The sequence below is a fragment of the Anomaloglossus baeobatrachus genome, chromosome 4 (assembly GCF_048569485.1).
Source record: "Anomaloglossus baeobatrachus isolate aAnoBae1 chromosome 4, aAnoBae1.hap1, whole genome shotgun sequence".
Lineage (NCBI taxonomy): Eukaryota > Metazoa > Chordata > Amphibia > Anura > Aromobatidae > Anomaloglossus > Anomaloglossus baeobatrachus.
In genome coordinates, this window is record NC_134356.1 from 651419507 (window position 1) to 651433303 (window position 13797).

General features: G+C 41.4%; 27 non-coding genes across 27 annotated transcripts; all 27 read right to left on the reverse strand.

Annotated features, from left to right (window-relative positions):
- Nucleotides 1–15: 15 nt before the first annotated feature.
- Nucleotides 16–87, reverse strand: TRNAH-GUG (transfer RNA histidin (anticodon GUG)). The gene has a single exon. It is a non-coding gene; the product is annotated as a tRNA-His (tRNA).
- Nucleotides 88–95: 8 nt separating this feature from the next.
- Nucleotides 96–168, reverse strand: TRNAR-ACG (transfer RNA arginine (anticodon ACG)). Its single transcript has one exon. It is a non-coding gene; the product is annotated as a tRNA-Arg (tRNA).
- Nucleotides 169–624: 456 nt separating this feature from the next.
- Nucleotides 625–697, reverse strand: TRNAR-ACG (transfer RNA arginine (anticodon ACG)). The gene has a single exon. It is a non-coding gene; the product is annotated as a tRNA-Arg (tRNA).
- A 456-nt stretch (nucleotides 698–1153) lies between these two features.
- On the reverse strand, nucleotides 1154–1226 carry TRNAR-ACG (transfer RNA arginine (anticodon ACG)). The gene has a single exon. It is a non-coding gene; the product is annotated as a tRNA-Arg (tRNA).
- A 1422-nt stretch (nucleotides 1227–2648) lies between these two features.
- Nucleotides 2649–2720, reverse strand: TRNAH-GUG (transfer RNA histidin (anticodon GUG)). The gene has a single exon. It is a non-coding gene; the product is annotated as a tRNA-His (tRNA).
- A 457-nt stretch (nucleotides 2721–3177) lies between these two features.
- On the reverse strand, nucleotides 3178–3249 carry TRNAH-GUG (transfer RNA histidin (anticodon GUG)). The gene has a single exon. It is a non-coding gene; the product is annotated as a tRNA-His (tRNA).
- An 8-nt stretch (nucleotides 3250–3257) lies between these two features.
- TRNAR-ACG (transfer RNA arginine (anticodon ACG)) lies at nucleotides 3258–3330 on the reverse strand. Its single transcript has one exon. It is a non-coding gene; the product is annotated as a tRNA-Arg (tRNA).
- Nucleotides 3331–4235: 905 nt separating this feature from the next.
- On the reverse strand, nucleotides 4236–4307 carry TRNAH-GUG (transfer RNA histidin (anticodon GUG)). The gene has a single exon. It is a non-coding gene; the product is annotated as a tRNA-His (tRNA).
- Nucleotides 4308–4315: 8 nt separating this feature from the next.
- On the reverse strand, nucleotides 4316–4388 carry TRNAH-AUG (transfer RNA histidin (anticodon AUG)). The gene has a single exon. It is a non-coding gene; the product is annotated as a tRNA-His (tRNA).
- Nucleotides 4389–4844: 456 nt separating this feature from the next.
- Nucleotides 4845–4917, reverse strand: TRNAR-ACG (transfer RNA arginine (anticodon ACG)). The gene has a single exon. It is a non-coding gene; the product is annotated as a tRNA-Arg (tRNA).
- Nucleotides 4918–5373: 456 nt separating this feature from the next.
- Nucleotides 5374–5446, reverse strand: TRNAR-ACG (transfer RNA arginine (anticodon ACG)). Its single transcript has one exon. It is a non-coding gene; the product is annotated as a tRNA-Arg (tRNA).
- A 376-nt stretch (nucleotides 5447–5822) lies between these two features.
- Nucleotides 5823–5894, reverse strand: TRNAH-GUG (transfer RNA histidin (anticodon GUG)). The gene has a single exon. It is a non-coding gene; the product is annotated as a tRNA-His (tRNA).
- Nucleotides 5895–5902: 8 nt separating this feature from the next.
- TRNAH-AUG (transfer RNA histidin (anticodon AUG)) lies at nucleotides 5903–5975 on the reverse strand. Its single transcript has one exon. It is a non-coding gene; the product is annotated as a tRNA-His (tRNA).
- Nucleotides 5976–6431: 456 nt separating this feature from the next.
- TRNAR-ACG (transfer RNA arginine (anticodon ACG)) lies at nucleotides 6432–6504 on the reverse strand. The gene has a single exon. It is a non-coding gene; the product is annotated as a tRNA-Arg (tRNA).
- Nucleotides 6505–6960: 456 nt separating this feature from the next.
- Nucleotides 6961–7033, reverse strand: TRNAR-ACG (transfer RNA arginine (anticodon ACG)). The gene has a single exon. It is a non-coding gene; the product is annotated as a tRNA-Arg (tRNA).
- A 456-nt stretch (nucleotides 7034–7489) lies between these two features.
- TRNAR-ACG (transfer RNA arginine (anticodon ACG)) lies at nucleotides 7490–7562 on the reverse strand. Its single transcript has one exon. It is a non-coding gene; the product is annotated as a tRNA-Arg (tRNA).
- Nucleotides 7563–8995: 1433 nt separating this feature from the next.
- Nucleotides 8996–9067, reverse strand: TRNAH-GUG (transfer RNA histidin (anticodon GUG)). Its single transcript has one exon. It is a non-coding gene; the product is annotated as a tRNA-His (tRNA).
- Nucleotides 9068–10582: 1515 nt separating this feature from the next.
- TRNAH-GUG (transfer RNA histidin (anticodon GUG)) lies at nucleotides 10583–10654 on the reverse strand. Its single transcript has one exon. It is a non-coding gene; the product is annotated as a tRNA-His (tRNA).
- Nucleotides 10655–10662: 8 nt separating this feature from the next.
- On the reverse strand, nucleotides 10663–10735 carry TRNAH-AUG (transfer RNA histidin (anticodon AUG)). The gene has a single exon. It is a non-coding gene; the product is annotated as a tRNA-His (tRNA).
- Nucleotides 10736–11111: 376 nt separating this feature from the next.
- Nucleotides 11112–11183, reverse strand: TRNAH-GUG (transfer RNA histidin (anticodon GUG)). The gene has a single exon. It is a non-coding gene; the product is annotated as a tRNA-His (tRNA).
- Nucleotides 11184–11191: 8 nt separating this feature from the next.
- TRNAR-ACG (transfer RNA arginine (anticodon ACG)) lies at nucleotides 11192–11264 on the reverse strand. Its single transcript has one exon. It is a non-coding gene; the product is annotated as a tRNA-Arg (tRNA).
- A 374-nt stretch (nucleotides 11265–11638) lies between these two features.
- TRNAH-GUG (transfer RNA histidin (anticodon GUG)) lies at nucleotides 11639–11710 on the reverse strand. Its single transcript has one exon. It is a non-coding gene; the product is annotated as a tRNA-His (tRNA).
- Nucleotides 11711–12167: 457 nt separating this feature from the next.
- On the reverse strand, nucleotides 12168–12239 carry TRNAH-GUG (transfer RNA histidin (anticodon GUG)). Its single transcript has one exon. It is a non-coding gene; the product is annotated as a tRNA-His (tRNA).
- An 8-nt stretch (nucleotides 12240–12247) lies between these two features.
- Nucleotides 12248–12320, reverse strand: TRNAR-ACG (transfer RNA arginine (anticodon ACG)). Its single transcript has one exon. It is a non-coding gene; the product is annotated as a tRNA-Arg (tRNA).
- A 376-nt stretch (nucleotides 12321–12696) lies between these two features.
- On the reverse strand, nucleotides 12697–12768 carry TRNAH-GUG (transfer RNA histidin (anticodon GUG)). Its single transcript has one exon. It is a non-coding gene; the product is annotated as a tRNA-His (tRNA).
- Nucleotides 12769–12776: 8 nt separating this feature from the next.
- Nucleotides 12777–12849, reverse strand: TRNAR-ACG (transfer RNA arginine (anticodon ACG)). The gene has a single exon. It is a non-coding gene; the product is annotated as a tRNA-Arg (tRNA).
- A 376-nt stretch (nucleotides 12850–13225) lies between these two features.
- On the reverse strand, nucleotides 13226–13297 carry TRNAH-GUG (transfer RNA histidin (anticodon GUG)). The gene has a single exon. It is a non-coding gene; the product is annotated as a tRNA-His (tRNA).
- Nucleotides 13298–13797: the final 500 nt, after the last annotated feature.

Sequence of the window (13797 nt, forward strand, 5' to 3'; positions counted from 1 at the left end):
GAAGAAACCACAAAATGCCATGACCCGGATTCGAACCGGGGTTGCTGCGGCCACAACGCAGAGTACTCACCACTATACTATCATGGCAACTTTCTCGAGCCAAATAGGAGTCGAACCTACAATCTTCTGATCCGTAGTCAGATGCGTTAACCATTGCGCCACTGGCTCTGTTGGAGAAGCACCTCTACTTTCGCACCACTACTTTCGCACCACATCGATAAAGCAAAGGAAAAGCTGCAGCAGGAGGTTATTGCGAAACGTGCCTTTGTTGTTTTCTTACCAATCCAATCAGAAAAATAGGCAAATATTTCTGTCCAATCTCGATTTTGTGTTTCAGATGGAATAAATTTGTATCATCTGGAATTTATGTCTGAGGTTTCAATTTTTCTCACTTTTTCTCACCAGGCAAAATCATTTTTTACAGATAGTAACCATCGAAAGCAAGAGTACCACAAGTCAAACACAAAATGAAATGTTTGCCTCTTTTCTGATTGCTGCAAAGTATCCAAAACCAACTTTAAAGCTGTGTGAAGAAACCACAAAATGCCATGATCCGGATTTGAACCGGGGTTGCTGCAGCCACAACGCAGAGTACTCACCACTATTCGATCATGGCAACTTTCTCGAGCCAGATAGGAGTCGAACCTACAATCTTCAGATCCGTAGTCAGATGCGTTATCCATTGCGCCACTGGCCCTGTTGGAGAAGCACCTCTACTTTCGCACCACTACTTTCGCACCACATCGATAAAGCAAAGGAAAAGCTGCATCAGGAGGTTATTGCGAAACGTGCCTTTGTTGTTTTCTTACCAATCCAATCAGAAAAATAGGCAAATATTTCTGTCCAATCTCGATTTTGTGTTTCAGATGGAATAAATTTGTATCATCTGGAATTTATGTCTGAGGTTTCTATTTTTCTCACTTTTTCTGACCAGGCAAAATCATTTTTTACAGATAGTAACCATCGAAAGCAAGAGTACCACAAGTCAAACACAAAATGAAATGTTTGCCTCTTTTCTGATTGCTGCAAAGTATCCAAAACCAAATTTAAAGCTGTGTGAAGAAACCACAAAATGCCATGATCCGGATTTGAACCGGGGTTGCTGCGGCCACAACGCAGAGTACTCACCACTATACGATCATGGCAACTTTCTCGAGCCAGATAGGAGTCGAACCTACAATCTTCTGATCCGTAGTCAGATGCGTTATCCATTGCGCCACTGGCCCTGTTGGAGAAGCACCTCTACTTTCGCACCACTACTTTCGCACCACATCGATAAAGCAAAGGAAAAGCTGCAGCAGGAGGTTATTGCGAAACGTGCCTTTGTTGTTTTCTTACCAATCCAATCAGAAAAATAGGCAAATATTTCTGTCCAATCTCGATTTTGTGTTTCAGATGGAATAAATTTGTATCATCTGGAATTTATGTCTGAGGTTTCAATTTTTCTCACTTTTTCTGACCAGGCAAAATCATTTTTTACAGATAGTAACCATCGAAAGCAAGAGTACCACAAGTCAAACACAAAATGAAATGTTTGCCTCTTTTCTGATTGCTGCAAAGTATCCAAAACCAACTTTAAAGCTGTGTGAAGAAACCACAAAATGCCATGCCCGGATTCGAACCGGGGTTGCTGCGGCTACAACGCAGAGTACTCACCACTATACGATCATGGCAACTTTCTCGAGCCAGATAGGAGTCGAACCTACAATCTTCTGATCCGTAGTCAGATGCGTTATCCATTGCGACACTGGCCCTGTTGGAGAAGCACCTCTACTTTCGCTCCACTACTTTCGCACCACATCGATAAAGCAAAGGAAAAGCTGCAGCAGGAGGTTATTGCGAAACGTGCCTTTGTTGTTTTCTTACCAATCCAATCAGAAAAATAGGCAAATATTTCTGTCCAATCTCGATTTTGTGTTTCAGATGGAATAAATTTGTATCATCTGGAATTTATGTCTGAGGTTTCAATTTTTCTCACTTTTTCTGACCAGGCAAAATCATTTTTTACAGATAGTAACCATCGAAAGCAAGATTATCACAAGTCAAACACAAAATGAAATGTTTGCCTCTTTTCTGATTGCTGCAAAGTATCCAAAACCAACTTTAAAGCTGTGTGAAGAAACCACAAAATGCCATGACCCGGAATCGCTGCGGCCACAACGCAGAGTACTCACCACTATACGATCATGGCAACTTTCTCGAGCCAGATAGGAGTCGAACCTACAATCTTCTGATCCGTAGTCAGCTGTGTTATCCATTGCGCCACTGGCCCTGTTGGAGAAGCACCTCTACTTTCGCACCACTACTTTCGCACCACATCGATAAAGCAAAGGAAAAGCTGCAGCAGGAGGTTATTGCGAAACGTGCCTTTGTTGTTTTCTTACCAATCCAATCAGAAAAATAGGCAAATATTTCTGTCCAATCTCGATTTTGTGTTTCAGATGGAATAAATTTGTATCATCTGGAATTTATGTCTGAGGTTTCAATTTTTCTCACTTTTTCTGACCAGGCAAAATCATTTTTTACAGATAGTAACCATCGAAAGCAAGAGTACCACAAGTCAAACACAAAATGAAATGTTTGCCTCTTTTCTGATTGCTGCAAAGTATCCAAAACCAACTTTAAAGCTGTGTGAAGAAACCACAAAATGCCATGACCCGGATTCGAACCGGGGTTGCTGCGGCCACAACGCAGGGTACTCACCACTATACGATCATGGCAACTTTCTCGAGCCAGATAGGAGTCGAACCTACAATCTTCTGATCTGTAGTCAGATGCGTTATCCATTGCTCCACTGGCCCTGTTGGAGAAGCTCCTCTACTTTCGCACCACTACTTTCGCACCACATCGATAAAGCAAAGGAAAAGCTGCAGCAGGAGGTTATTGCGAAACGTGCCTTTGTTGTTTTCTTACCAATCCAATCAGAAAAATAGGCAAATATTTCTGTCCAATCTCGATTTTGTGTTTCAGATGGAATAAATTTGTATCATCTGGAATTTATGTCTGAAGTTTCAATTTTTCTCACTTTTTCTGACCAGGCAAAATCATTTTTTACAGATAGTAACCATCGAAAGCAAGAGTACCACAAGTCAAACACAAAATGAAATGTTTGCCTCTTTTCTGATTGCTGCAAAGTATCCAAAACCAACTTTAAAGCTGTGTGAAGAAACCACAAAACGCCATGACCCGGATTCGAACCGGGGTTGCTGCGGCCACAACGCAGAGTACTCACCACTATACGATCATGGCAACTTTCTCGAGCCAGATAGGAGTCGAACCTACAATCTTCTGATCCGTAGTCAGATGCATTATCCATTGCGCCACTGGCCCTGTTGGAGAAGCACCTCTACTTTCGCACCACTGCTTTCGCACCACATCGATAAAGCAAAGGAAAAGCTGCAGCAGGAGGTTATTGCGAAACGTGCCTTTGTTGTTTTCTTACCAATCCAATCAGAAAAATAGGCAAATATTTCTGTCCAATCTCGATTTTGTGTTTCAGATGGAATAAATTTGTATCATCTGGAATTTATGTCTGAGGTTTCAATTTTTCTCACTTTTTCTGACCAGGCAAAATCATTTTTTACAGATAGTAACCATCGAAAGCAAGAGTACCACAAGTCAAACACAAAATGAAATGTTTGCCTCTTTTCTGATTGCTGCAAAGTATCCAAAACCAACTTTAAAGCTGTGTGAAGAAACCACAAAATGCCATGACAAGGATTCGAACCGGGGTTGCTGCGGCCACAACGCAGAGTACTCACCACTATACGATCATGGCAACTTTCTCAAGCCAGATATGAGTCGAACCTACAATCTTCTGATCCGTAGTCAGATGCATTATCCATTGGGCCACTGGCCCTGTTGGAGAAGTACCTCTACTTTCGCACCACTACTTTCGCACCACATCGATAAAGCAAAGGAAAAGCTGCAGCAGGAGGTTATTGTGAAACGTGCCTTTGTTGTTTTCTTACCAATCCAATCAGAAAAATAGGCAAATATTTCTGTCCAATCTCGATTTTGTGTTTCAGATGGAATAAATTTGTATCATCTGGAATTTATGTCTGAGGTTTCAATTTTTCTCACTTTTTCTGACCAGGCAAAATCATTTTTTACAGATAGTAACCATCGAAAGCAAGAGTACCACAAGTCAAACACAAAATGAAATGTTTGCCTCTTTTCTGATTGCTGCAAAGTATCCAAAACCAACTTTAAAGCTGTGTGAAGAAACCACAAAATGCCATGACCCGGATTCGAACCGGGGTTGCTGCGGCCACAACGCAGAGTACTCACCACTATACGATCATGGCAACTTTCTCGAGCCAGATAGGAGTCGAACCTACAATCTTCTGATCCATAGTCAGATGCGTTATCCTTTGCGCCACTGGCCCTGTTGGAGAAGCACCTCTACTTTCGCACCACTACTTTCGCACCACATCGATAAAGCAAAGGAAAAGCTGCAGCAGGAGGTTATTGCGAAACGTGCCTTTGTTGTTTTCTTACCAATCCAATCAGAAAAATAGGCAAATATTTCTGTCCAATCTCAATTTTGTGTTTCAGATGGAATAAATTTGTATCATCTGGAATTTATGTCTGAGGTTTCAATTTTTCTCACTTTTTCTGACCAGGCAAAATCATTTTTTACACATAGTAACCATCGAAAGCAAGAGTACCACAAGTCAAACACAAAATGAAATGTTTGCCTCTTTTCTGATTGCTGCAAAGTATCCAAAACCAACTTTAAAGCTGTGTGAAGAAACCACAAAATGCCATGATCCGGATTTGAACCGGGGTTGCTGCAGCCACAACGCAGAGTACTCACCACTATTCGATCATGGCAACTTTCTCGAGCCAGATAGGAGTCGAACCTACAATCTTCTGATCCGTAGTCAGATGCGTTATCCATTGCGCCACTGGCCCTGTTGGAGAAGCACCTCTACTTTCGCACCACTACTTTCGCACCACATCGATAAAGCAAAGGAAAAGCTGCAGCAGGAGGTTATTGCGAAACGTGCCTTTGTTGTTTTCTTACCAATCCAATCAGAAAAATAGGCAAATATTTCTGTCCAATCTCGATTTTGTGTTTCAGATGGAATAAATTTGTATCATCTGGAATTTATGTCTGAGGTTTCTATTTTTCTCACTTTTTCTGACCAGGCAAAATCATTTTTTACAGATAGTAACCATCGAAAGCAAGAGTACCACAAGTCAAACACAAAATGAAATGTTTGCCTCTTTTCTGATTGCTGCAAAGTATCCAAAACCAACTTTAAAGCTGTGTGAAGAAACCACAAAATGCCATGATCCGGATTTGAACCGGGGTTGCTGCGGCCACAACGCAGAGTACTCACCACTATACGATCATGGCAACTTTCTCGAGCCAGGTAGGAGTCGAACCTACAATCTTCTGATCCGTAGTCAGATGCGTTATCCATTGCGCCACTGGCCCTGTTGGAGAAGCACCTCTACTTTCGCACCACTACTTTCGCACCACATCGATATTGCAAAGGAAAAGCTGCAGCAGGAGGTTATTGCGAAACGTGCCTTTGTTGTTTTCTTACCAATCCAATCAGAAAAATAGGCAAATATTTCTGTCCAATCTCGATTTTGTGTTTCAGATGGAATAAATTTGTATCATCTGGAATTTATGTCTGAGGTTTCAATTTTTCTCACTTTTTCTGACCAGGCAAAATCATTTTTTACAGATAGTAACCATCGAAAGCAAGAGTACCACAAGTCAAACACAAAATGAAATGTTTGCCTCTTTTCTGATTGCTGCAAAGTATCCAAAACCAACTTTAAAGCTGTGTGAAGAAACCACAAAATGCCATGACCCGGATTCGAACCGGGGTTGCTGCGGCCACAACGCAGAGTACTCACCACTATACGATCATGGCAACTTTCTCGAGCCAGATAGGAGTCGAACCTACAATCTTCTGATCCATAGTCAGATGCGTTATCCTTTGCGCCACTGGCCCTGTTGGAGAAGCACCTCTACTTTCGCACCACTACTTTCGCACCACATCGATAAAGCAAAGGAAAAGCTGCAGCAGGAGGTTATTGCGAAACGTGCCTTTGTTGTTTTCTTACCAATCCAATCAGAAAAATAGGCAAATATTTCTGTCCAATCTCAATTTTGTGTTTCAGATGGAATAAATTTGTATCATCTGGAATTTATGTCTGAGGTTTCAATTTTTCTCACTTTTTCTGACCAGGCAAAATCATTTTTTACACATAGTAACCATCGAAAGCAAGAGTACCACAAGTCAAACACAAAATGAAATGTTTGCCTCTTTTCTGATTGCTGCAAAGTATCCAAAACCAACTTTAAAGCTGTGTGAAGAAACCACAAAATGCCATGATCCGGATTTGAACCGGGGTTGCTGCAGCCACAACGCAGAGTACTCACCACTATTCGATCATGGCAACTTTCTCGAGCCAGATAGGAGTCGAACCTACAATCTTCTGATCCGTAGTCAGATGCGTTATCCATTGCGCCACTGGCCCTGTTGGAGAAGCACCTCTACTTTCGCACCACTACTTTCGCACCACATCGATAAAGCAAAGGAAAAGCTGCAGCAGGAGGTTATTGCGAAACGTGCCTTTGTTGTTTTCTTACCAATCCAATCAGAAAAATAGGCAAATATTTCTGTCCAATCTCGATTTTGTGTTTCAGATGGAATAAATTTGTATCATCTGGAATTTATGTCTGAGGTTTCTATTTTTCTCACTTTTTCTGACCAGGCAAAATCATTTTTTACAGATAGTAACCATCGAAAGCAAGAGTACCACAAGTCAAACACAAAATGAAATGTTTGCCTCTTTTCTGATTGCTGCAAAGTATCCAAAACCAACTTTAAAGCTGTGTGAAGAAACCACAAAATGCCATGATCCGGATTTGAACCGGGGTTGCTGCGGCCACAACGCAGAGTACTCACCACTATACGATCATGGCAACTTTCTCGAGCCAGGTAGGAGTCGAACCTACAATCTTCTGATCCGTAGTCAGATGCGTTATCCATTACGCCACTGGCCCTGTTGGAGAAGCACCTCTACTTTCGCACCACTACTTTCGCACCACATCGATATTGCAAAGGAAAAGCTGCAGCAGGAGGTTATTGCGAAACGTGCCTTTGTTGTTTTCTTACCAATCCAATCAGAAAAATAGGCAAATATTTCTGTCCAATCTCGTTTTTGTGTTTCAGATGGAATAAATTTGTATCATCTGGAATTTATGTCTGAGGTTTCAATTTTTCTCACTTTTTCTGACCAGGCAAAATCATTTTTTACAGATAGTAACCATCGAAAGCAAGAGTACCACAAGTCAAACACAAAATGAAATGTTTGCCTCTTTTCTGATTGCTGCAAAGTATCCAAAACCAACTTTAAAGCTGTGTGAAGAAACCACAAAATGCCATGACCCGGATTCAAACTGGGGTTGCTGCGGCCACAACGCAGAGTACTCACCACTATACGATCATGGCAACTTTCTCGAGCCAGATAGGAGTCGAACCTACAATCTTCTGATCCGTAGTCAGATGCGTTATCCATTGCGCCACTGGCCCTGTTGGAGAAGCACCTCTACTTTCGCACCACTACTTTCGCACCACATCGATAAAGCAAAGGAAAAGCTGCAGCAGGAGGTTATTGCGAAACGTGCCTTTGTTGTTTTCTTACCAATCCAATCAGAAAAATAGGCAAATATTTCTGTCCAATCTCGATTTTGTGTTTCAGATGGAATAAATTTGTATCATCTGGAATTTATGTCTGAGGTTTCAATTTTTCTCACTTTTTCTGACCAGGCAAAATCATTTTTTACAGATAGTAACCATCGAAAGCAAGAGTACCACAAGTCAAACACAAAATGAAATGTTTGCCTCTTTTCTGATTGCTGCAAAGTATCCAAAACCAACTTTAAAGCTGTGTGAAGAAACCACAAAATGCCATGCCCGGATTCGAACCGGGGTTGCTGCGGCTACAACGCAGAGTACTCACCACTATACGATCATGGCAACTTTCTCGAGCCAGATAGGAGTCGAACCTACAATCTTCTGATCCGTAGTCAGATGCGTTATCCATTGCGACACTGGCCCTGTTGGAGAAGCACCTCTACTTTCGCTCCACTACTTTCGCACCACATCGATAAAGCAAAGGAAAAGCTGCAGCAGGAGGTTATTGCGAAACGTGCCTTTGTTGTTTTCTTACCAATCCAATCAGAAAAATAGGCAAATATTTCTGTCCAATCTCGATTTTGTGTTTCAGATGGAATAAGTTTGTATCATCTGGAATTTATGTCTGAGGTTTCAATTTTTCTCACTTTTTCTGACCAGGCAAAATCATTTTTTACAGATAGTAACCATCGAAAGCAAGATTACCACAAGTCAAACACAAAATGAAATGTTTGCCTCTTTTCTGATTGCTGCAAAGTATCCAAAACCAACTTTAAAGCTGTTTGAAGAAACCACAAAATGCCATGACCCGGAATCGAACCGGGGTTGCTGTGGCCACAACGCAGAGTACTCACCACTATACGATCATGGCAACTTTCTCGAGCCAGATAGGAGTCGAACCTACAATCTTCTGATCCGTAGTCAGCTGTGTTATCCATTGCGCCACTGGCCGTGTTGGAGAAGCACCTCTACTTTCGCACCACTACTTTCGCACCACATCGATAAAGCAAAGGAAAAGCTGCAGCAGGAGGTTATTGCGAAACGTGCCTTTGTTGTTTTCTTACCAATCCAATCAGAAAAATAGGCAAATATTTCTGTCCAATCTCGATTTTGTGTTTCAGATGGAATAAATTTGTATCATCTGGAATTTATGTCTGAGGTTTTAATTTTTCTCACTTTTTCTGACTAGGCAAAATCATTTTTTACAGATAGTAACCATCGAAAGCAAGAGTACCACAAGTCAAACACAAAATGAAATGTTTGCCTCTTTTCTGATTGCTGCAAAGTATCCAAAACCAACTTTAAAGCTGTGTGAAGAAACCACAAAATGCCATGACCCGGATTCGAACCGGGGTTGCTGCGGCCACAACGCAGGGTACTCACCACTATACGATCATGGCAACTTTCTCGAGCCAGATAGGAGTCGAACCTACAATCTTCTGATCTGTAGTCAGATGCGTTATCCATTGCTCCACTGGCCCTGTTGGAGAAGCTCCTCTACTTTCGCACCACTACTTTCGCACCACATCGATAAAGCAAAGGAAAAGCTGCAGCAGGAGGTTATTGCGAAACGTGCCTTTGTTGTTTTCTTACCAATCCAATCAGAAAAATAGGCAAATATTTCTGTCCAATCTCGATTTTGTGTTTCAGATGGAATAAATTTGTATCATCTGGAATTTATGTCTGAAGTTTCAATTTTTCTCACTTTTTCTGACCAGGCAAAATCATTTTTTACAGATAGTAACCATCGAAAGCAAGAGTACCACAAGTCAAACACAAAATGAAATGTTTGCCTCTTTTCTGATTGCTGCAAAGTATCCAAAACCAACTTTAAAGCTGTGTGAAGAAACCACAAAATGCCATGACCCGGTTTCGAACCGCGGTTGCTGTGGCCACAACGCAGAGTACTCACCACTATACGATCATGGCAACTTTCTCGAGCCAGATAGGAGTCGAACCTACAATCTTCTGATCTGTAGTCAGATGCGTTATCCATTGCTCCACTGGACCTGTTGGAGAAACTCCTCTACTTTCGCACCACTACTTTCGCACCACATCGATAAAGCAAAGGAAAAGCTGCAGCAGGAGGTTATTGCGAAACGTGCCTTTGTTGTTTTCTTACCAATCAAATCAGAAAAATAGGCAAATATTTCTGTCCAATCTCGATTTTGTGTTTCAGATGGAATAAATTTGTATCATCTGGAATTTATGTCTGAGGTTTCAATTTTTCTCACTTTTTCTGACCAGGCAAAATCATTTTTTACAGATAGTAACCATTGAAAGCAAGAGTACCACAAGTCAAACACAAAATGAAATGTTTGCCTCTTTTCTGATTGCTGCAAAGTATCCAAAACCAACTTTAAAGCTGTGTGAAGAAACCACAAAATGCCATGATCCGGTTTCGAACCGGGGTTGCTGCGGCCACAACGCAGAGTACTCACCACTATACGATCATGGCAACTTTCTCGAGCCAGATAGGAGTCAAACCTACCATCTTCTGATCCGTAGTCAGATGCGTTTTCCATTGCGCCACTGGCCCTGTTGGAGAAGCACCTCTACTTTCGCACCACTACTTTCGCACCACATCGATAAAGCAAAGGAAAAGCTGCAGCAGGAGGTTATTGCGAAACGTGCCTTTGTTGTTTTCTTACCAATCCAATCAGAAAAATAGGCAAATATTTCTGTCCAATCTCGATTTTGTGTTTCAGATGGAATAAATTTGTATCATCTGGAATTTATGTCTGAGGTTTCAATTTTTCTCACTTTTTCTGACCAGGCAAAATCATTTTTTACAGATAGTAACCATCGAAAGCAAGAGTACCACAAGTCAAACACAAAATGAAATGTTTGCCTCTTTTCTGATTGCTGCAAAGTATCCAAAACCAACTTTAAAGCTGTGTGAAGAAACCACAAAATGCCATGACCCGGATTTGAACCGGGGATGCTGCGGCCACAACGCAGAGTATTCACCACTATACGATCATGGCAACTTTCTCGAGCCAGATAGGAGTCGAACCTACAATCTTCTGATCCATAGTCAGATGCGTTATCCATTGCGCCACTGGCCCTGTTGGAGAAGCACCTCTACTTTCGCACCACTACTTTCGCACCACATCGATAAAGCAAAGGAAAAGCTGCAGCAGGAGGTTATTGCGAAACGTGCCTTTGTTGTTTTCTTACCAATCCAATCAGAAAAATAGGCAAATATTTCTGTCCAATCTCGATTTTGTGTTTCAGATGGAATAAATTTGTATCATCTGGAATTTATGTCTGAGGTTTCAATTTTTCTCACTTTTTCTGACCAGGCAAAATCATTTTTTACAGATAGTAACCATCGAAAGCAAGAGTACCACAAGTCAAACACAAAATGAAATGTTTGCCTCTTTTCTGATTGCTGCAAAGTATCCAAAACCAACTTTAAAGCTGTGTGAAGAAACCACAAAATGCCATGACCCAGATTCGAACTGGGGTTGCTGCGGCCACAACGCAGAGTACTCACCACTATACAATCATGGCAATTTTCTCGAGCCAGATAGGAGTCGAACCTACAATCTTCTGATCCGTAGTCAGATGCGTTATCCTTTGCGCCACTGGCCCTGTTGGAGAAGCACCTCTACTTTCGCACCACTACTTTCGCACCACATCGATAAAGCAAAGGAAAAGCTGCAGCAGGAGGTTATTGCGAAACGTGCCTTTGTTGTTTTCTTACCAATCCAATCAGAAAAATAGGCAAATATTTCTGTCCAATCTCGATTTTGTGTTTCAGATGGAATAAATTTGTATCATCTGGAATGTATGTCTGAGGTTTCAATTTCTCACTTTTTCTGACCAGGCAAAATCATTTTTTACAGATAGTAACCATCAAAAGCAAGAGTACCACAAGTCAAACACAAAATGAAATGTTTGCCTCTTTTCTGATTGCTGCAAAGTATCCAAAACCAACTTTAAAGCTGTGTGAAGAAACCACAAAATGCCATGACCCGGATTCGAACCGGGGTTGCTGCGGCCACAACGCAGAGTACTCACCACTATACGATCATGGCAACTTTCTCGAGCCAGATAGGAGTCGAATCTACAATCTTCTAATCCGAAGTCAGATGCGTTATCCATTGCGCCACTGGCCCTGTTGGAGAAGCACATCTACTTTCGCACCACTACTTTCGCACCACATCGATAAAGCAAAGGAAAAGCTGCAGCAGGAGGTTATTGCGAAACGTGCCTTTGTTGTTTTCTTACCAATCCAATCAGAAAAATAGGCAAATATTTCTGTCCAATCTCGATTTTGTGTTTCAGATGGAATAAATTTGTATCATCTGGAATTTATGTCTGAGGTTTAAATTTTTCTCACTTTTTCTGACCAGGCAAAATCATTTTTTACAGATAGTAACCATCGAAAGCAAGAGTACCACAAGTCAAACACAAAATGAAATGTTTGCTTCTTTTCTGATTGCTGCAAAGTATCCAAAACCAACTTTAAAGCTGTGTGAAGAAACCACAAAATGCCATGACCCGGATTTGAACCGGGGATGCTGCGGCCACAACGCAGAGTACTCACCACTATACGATCATGGCAACTTTCTCGAGCCAGATAGGAGTCGAACCTACAATCTTTTGATCCGTAGTCAGATGCGTTATCCATTGCGCCACTGGCCCTGTTGGAGAAGTACTTCTACTTTCGCACCACTACTTTCGCACCACATCGATAAAGCAAAGGAAAAGCTGCAGCAGGAGGTTATTGCGAAACGTGCCTTTGTTGTTTTCTTACCAATCCAATCAGAAAAATAGGCAAATATTTCTGTCCAATCTCGATTTTGTGTTTCAGATGGAATAAATTTGTATCATCTGGAATTTATGTCTGAGGTTTCAATTTTTCTCACTTTTTCTGACCAGGCAAAATCATTTTTTACAGATAGTAACCATCGAAAGCAAGAGTACCACAAGTCAAACACAAAATGAAATGTTTGCTTCTTTTCTGATTGCTGCAAAGTATCCAAAACCAACTTTAAAGCTGTGTGAAGAAACCACAAAATGCCATGACCCGGATTTGAACCGGGGATGCTGCGGCCACAACGCAGAGTACTCACCACTATACGATCATGGCAACTTTCTCGAGCCAGATAGGAGTCGAACCTACAATCTTCTGATCCGTAGTCAGATGCGTTATCCATTGCGCCACTGGCCCTGTTGGAGAAGTACCTCTACTTTCGCACCACTACTTTCGCACCACATCGATAAAGCAAAGGAAAAGCTGCAGCAGGAGGTTATTGCGAAACGTGCCTTTGTTGTTTTCTTACCAATCCAATCAGAAAAATAGGCAAATATTTCTGTCCAATCTCGATTTTGTGTTTCAGATGGAATAAATTTGTATCATCTGGAATTTATGTCTGAGGTTTCAATTTTTCTCACTTTTTCTGACCAGGAAAAATCATTTTTTACAGATAGTAACCATCGAAAGCAAGAGTACCACAAGTCAAACACAAAATGAAATGTTTGCCTCTTTTCTGATTGCTGCAAAGTATCCAAAACCAACTTTAAAGCTGTGTGAAGAAACCACAAAATGCCATAACCCGGATTCGAACCAGGGTTGCTGCGGCCACAACGCAGAGTACTCACCACTATACAATCATGGCAACTTTCTCGAGACAGATAGGAGTCGAACCTACAATCTTCTAATCCATAGTCAGATGCGTTATCCATTGCGCCACTGGCCCTGTTGGAGAAGCACCTCTACTTTCGCACCACTACTTTCGCACCACATCGATAAAGCAAAGGAAAAGCTGCAGCAGGAGGTTATTGCGAAACGTGCCTTTGTTGTTTTCTTACCAATCCAATCAGAAAAATAGGCAAATATTTCTGTCCAATCTCGATTTTGTGTTTCAGATGGAATAAATTTGTATCATCTGGAATTTATGTCTGAGGTTTCAATTTTTCTCACTTTTTCTGACCAGGCAAAATCATTTTTTACAGATAGTAACCATCGAAAGCAAGAGTACCACAAGTCAAACACAAAATGAAATGTTTGCCTCTTTTCTGATTGCTGCAAAGTATCCAAAACCAACTTTAAAGCTGTGTGAAGAAACCACAAAATGCCATGACCCGGAATTGAACCGGGGTTGCTGTGGCCACAACG